Source organism: Sinocyclocheilus rhinocerous, unplaced genomic scaffold (genome assembly GCF_001515625.1).
Source record: "Sinocyclocheilus rhinocerous isolate Xijiao unplaced genomic scaffold, SAMN03320098_v1.1 scaffold153, whole genome shotgun sequence".
In the NCBI taxonomy this organism is placed as follows: Eukaryota; Metazoa; Chordata; class Actinopteri; order Cypriniformes; family Cyprinidae; genus Sinocyclocheilus; species Sinocyclocheilus rhinocerous.
This window is the reverse complement of record NW_015660878.1, coordinates 1015907-1021631: the sequence shown is the minus strand read 5'-3', so window position 1 is coordinate 1021631 and position 5725 is coordinate 1015907.

Sequence of the window (5725 nt, the reverse complement as noted above, 5' to 3'; positions counted from 1 at the left end):
TCATTTTATTTTATGATCCGTGGACCTTACCTTAGCAAACGATTTACCTCTGCATACATTTTTAACTGTCAACAAGCTGGCGTTTTCAATAAGACATACAGAGTGAGAGGCCAATTATGGAAGCAGAAATGAATGAATCCAGTTACCTCATTGAAAAGTATGGATGTAATTAACATGATCTATCCTCACGAGAAAGTATCTCACAGTGGCTTGACTTTCTAAGTCTGTGGGCCTTGGGAGAATGAAAAAAAGCCATTGAGTAGCATTGAGTGGTGTATAGAGACAGTTCTCACCAATGCTATAGTTTTATTGCCTCTGTAATGGAAGAGAGAGCAATCAAGTGCAGAGGAAATAGCTTCAGTCATCAAGCATTTTGTTCACTACCTCTGTTGGCACTTGGAAATGACTGGGCTGATTTTTACAAATGGTGACCATTTTTGTTTGGCTGCTTGTGTGCATGCAGTTTTCTTGAGGGAGAGTATTTGTTGTAATGTGCATGTTGAAATATGTTCTGCATATATAAGTACTTCAGACATTATATGAGGCAATATGAGGCACTTGATATTAAATCGCAATCGCAATATTGGTAAAAAAAATCGCAATTAGATTCTTTTCCAAAATCGTTCAGCCCTACTTGCCAGCCAGGTGTATTTAATTTAAAACATAATAGTATGCTTTTGAGCAGTAATAATTTCAAATAGTTTCTGGTTAACTTTTGTCTGTTACTATTGTTTAGAATGAAATTGAGAAAAGAGTATTAAGATTGTCTTTAAAACAGGTTTTACTTATGTAAAGTTGGGCAAACAGATAACACCATTTAACAGAAGTGTCTTTTTTGGTGTATTTAAGTAATAATCAGCCTTATCTGAGACCTTTACATCGCTCTTTTAGATCAGCAGTGTTCTCAAATGTGTATTTTGACCTCAAAACTTTTCCTGTGCATGCTTATGCTGTGAAAAACATTAGAAGTGAATTGTAACCTCCATCTGAGGTAACTGCATGTGTCCAGTCAACAATTTTTTATCACAGTGATTAATGCAGCGCTCTAGTTCCGATGAATTACTCAAAGAATGTTTTTTTAAATTTTTTTTTATACAACCTGGCAAGCAAATTGAATGTATTTGCGGTAAAATAAATATTTTACTTACTATATTTTTACTATTCACATTAAAAATTCTCTCTGTCACAAACACAGACACACAGAGATACACGCATATATAATATTATGCTAATAGAACTTTTGTGTCCGTCAAAAATGACACAAATGGTTTTCTTCAGCTAGTATGCTGCAAAAATCATGCTTTATTTTGCAGCCCACTGTTCATTTTTCGTTTGCCAGCTCCAAAGGCAGAGAGCTTTTGTGATGGAGAGGGGATCTGAGTGCATGTTCCTCTGTGATTACCCCTCCTCAGAGGAAGAGGTTGAGTGTTGATGTTTGCAATCCACCTGTATGAACTAGAGACACCTGTCTTCAACAGCTGGAGCACATGTCATGGTGATATGTAGTAATCCTGTTAAAAGGCATTTGTCACACTGTGTCATATCCCGTGCTGTAATTTGCCATGGCACTTATGTGTGCCAAGCAAATCATGATCCCAGCGATCTCCACACACTAACCACCTACGAGTCATACGGCTCAGCATGTGGCCAAGATGCTTCATATACCAGGCTGCTGAGGCAGAACATGTAATATGATAATATGGACATTGTGTGTGTGTGTGTGTGTGTGTGTTTTGAATCAGTAAGTAGGGCGTGTGGAACAGGCGATGATACTGTCTAATGCTGATGCTGGAGTCCTCGGTCTCGTCGTGTGTGAATCTGAGATGGAGGTTGGGAGTGCTGGAGGGGGAGGGAGTTTTATAGTAACTGGCTTCCCATGTGGCTCTTCTGTCAGCATGGAGCAGCAGCTGTATGAATGTGCAGAGTAGATCAACACAAAGACCTGGATATGTATCAATAATGTACCCATTTATTGCAAAAATAAATATAAAAAATGCAAGAAAAAAGTAGGGGTGATTGCACTATATTTATAACACAATAGTAAGGACTTTTCCCCCATTTTTTAAATATTTTTAGATTAAAGAATTGCTGATTCTATCCATCTATCTAGCTATCTATCTATCTATCTATCTATCTATCTTGAATATTTAATTGGTCATTCTCATTTCCCCTATTTTTACAGTTAGATTACCTTTGCTGTCATCTAACGCAACTAGATGTCTACTAACTCTCAGAGTAGACTGTTAGGGTAGGTTTAGGGTTAGTAGAATAAGTTGACAAAGAAAGTATTAGAAGATATTAAGCAGACAGTCTACTAATACTCTACTAACTGCTAGTTGACATGTAGTTGCAAAGTTACTTACTGTTAATAGAATGTCTAAAGTGGACTATCGAAATAAAGTGTTACCCATACTTTAAATTACCTTTAACTTAAATGGTTAATAACACTGTTAATTGTAATCTTTAAGAAATCTTAAAATTACTATCCATTTTTAATACTGTGCATTACTTGCAAAATTCACATGTAGCATTTAAAAGTATATATTTTGTTGTAATATAAGAAAAAACGGTTTTATTGTTTATCACAGTCGTAATATTCATAAACTATTTGTGAGTAAATATTTTCAGTTTCATGTTTTTAGGCTGATTGGTTTAATAGTAAAGTCACATGACTCTTTGATGTGCATCTTGCAATCAGTTCTCAAAATGTTTCCATCGTAATTTTATTGCAAATACGTCCCAAATATATACCAAAATTCACATAATTATACATGGATGAAAACCTGGCTATTGTGCTGCTGCTAAAAAGAAAGAAACACACTGAAGCGTTGATCTCTAATGAATGAGCAGAAATGCGTCTTTGAGCACTGATGTGTAACTTATTATTCTCTGACAGGAAAATGAATATGCATGTGATTTGCAAAACAAAAAAGGGGTGTTCATCTGTTCATTTAACTGCTTAACTTTCAAAGTTTGAAGGTTTGAACAGACGTCTCTTTAGATTTAAGCTTCAGGCTACTGACCACACACGTGTTTCGGTGCTATTGTTTCTGTTACAGAGTGTTTTGGACAAAATGCTCAACTAGATCTTCTTCAATATACTAGGAGTTACTCAAACTTCCATGCTGCCATCTTGGAAGTCATATACACTTGCTGTCATATACAGTATATGTCAGGAAGGAGAACACACATAACATTTTGTTTGCCAAAATGTGTTCCAGACCTCCATATAAAGACCTGACAATTAATTTTTAATGAGAATTAGTTAATTAAGTGTTGCTGTGGTTTATCAGAATAATATGTCTCAAGCTTATTGAGGGCATCTGAGACGATACCTGGGGCCTGTTTTTCTCGACCTGCTCTCGTTCTGCCTATTTTTCCTCTCTTTCCAAATGTCATATTGTTTGTTTGGCTTTCTCCCCAATGAACACCAGACCTTCTGCCATGGCCACTGGGCAAACAATAAGAGTGGGTTCACTAGAACATATCTCCGAAAATGATAAATGTTCCAAGGCAGAGCAGCTTCCCCTGTCCTACGGCTGCCCGTGTTCGTACCTGTGGCCACAGATAAGAGGAAATGCCTGCCAGACTCATTGGCTGTCACTGCAAACAAATCTTTTCATGTGTGAGCAGCCCAGGAACACAATGTTACAATCTTTTATTATTTTATTTTATTTTCACTTTACTTTCTGGCCTTTACTTTAATGTAGGAATTTCATGTCCATACACAATTTCTGTTTATCTCCAAAACTAAGCAAGCATTTAAACATAGAACTTTAAATTATAAGGTTTTTTGTTCATGGGAAATAGCTTGTACAGATTTTGACTGGCAGTATGCATAGTACCATGTCCAGATTCATGCTGGAGACTGGTTTCAAATATGGATGCATAATTGGATATTCTCTCCAGTAGTTGGTTTCTTGTTTTGTATCCCGGCAAGGTTTCACTTCTTCGCGGATACGAGCAAACTGTGCACATCCATCCTTATCTGGTCCTACAGAGCTACAGAACCTCTTTTGCAGTAACCTAGAGGACATTAGACCCTTCAGGGAGTCATGTGTTACACACTGACCTACAGCGAGAGGCTCCTCTTCTCGTCTCCTGCCAGCTAAGGGTCAACTACAAGGTTAAAGACGACTTTGCCAGCCTAGCATGTGCAGGGAGACCTGGAGCGCAACGTTTAACACAAGAAATACTCACTTACACCTCCAACGGCTTCTGGGTCAGCCTCCATTGGCCTTTTAACTGCTCCGTTTAAACCCAAATGCCCTTTTGTGCTTTTAGGGCACTTGTCACCTACTGTGACATTTCTAGGCCTCTAATGTTGGAGATTTTATATACTTGTGTCTAACAGAGTGCATTATGGTATAGCTAGCATGTAAACTGCTGCTTGGAGATATTTGTATATATACTAGTGATACCATACACTGTAAAAAATTTCAAGCTGTTTCAACTAATTATTATTTAGTAACAAGTTCCACAGAAATTTTACGTTCAGTCAATTTCTGTCTTCAAAGTGTTGCCTGAATTGTTATTTTTTAGTTGGCTCAACCTTTACTGAAATAGTTTTATAGTCCATTCAACTAAAATTATTTAATTGGTCAAACATTTAGAAAACTACAGCAAACTGTGTCAATTAAAATTTAACCATTCACTCCATGTGTTTCATATGTTACCTCAACTAAGATTTATTATTTGGGCATCATAGGATTTGTAACAGAACATGCACATTTCATATTATAAGTCTACCTTAAACAGCATTAAAATAATATCAAAATATGCCTGCCTGTTGTTGATAAATACCAGTGGTGACGTTTTACAAATTGATTGATCAATTGTCCCAATGTTTACTAAGCCATGGCCTCTTTGCCATTGCAGGGACTCGTGTGCACGATCTAGTGATTCACTACCTAGGGAACTGACCTGAGACACAGTCTGCTTTGATAACAGCCTTGTGAAAGGATTCAGTTGTTTATTCTCGTTCGGAACGACGAACTCCTCTCCGAAGCGCCTTCACGAGACCAGAAACACCGTGTAATCTGCCCCGTTTTGAAAAGAGCCTGGTTGTTAGTCACGTTTAATGTCGACTTTTAACTTCACGGGACAATTGCAAAAGTTTGCACACGCAAAAACCCATTCAACACGCCTATGTTAACTTCAAATAAGCATATTACTGTGGTTTACATTACACGTTTCGTAAGCATCAATGGCTTATAAATAGTGTTGCTTTCGTCAACGAACCGTCGTCAACGAACCTTTATTACGTGACGAAAACGAGACGAGACGAGACGAAAATGCTGGTCATGTGACGATGACTATAATTAAATGTATAATGCAATATCGTTGACGAATAAAAACGAGACTAAATGTGGTTTACAAAATAAAAACTATGCTAAAATGTCTCTTCATTTTCGTTGACCAAAACGAGACGAAACGAAATATTATAACGTTATTTCGTCTCGTTTAGTCGCGTTATTATTATTATTTTGCAGTATTTCTGTTTCCTGTGTCTCCCTTCAGGGGCTGCATCAGGGCGCACTGCACAGACGCAGGCGACGTCACTTCCTCAAGCCCCACTCACGGCATTATTTAGAAGACGACAAAAAACATAGTTAAGTCTGACACAGAGAAAGGGACCGATGGCCGGCCAGCCGGGGTTCGTCTTAAAGCCCTATTCGCACGGGATTAGTATTATTTGGGGACCTTGTGTGATTTTGAAATTACC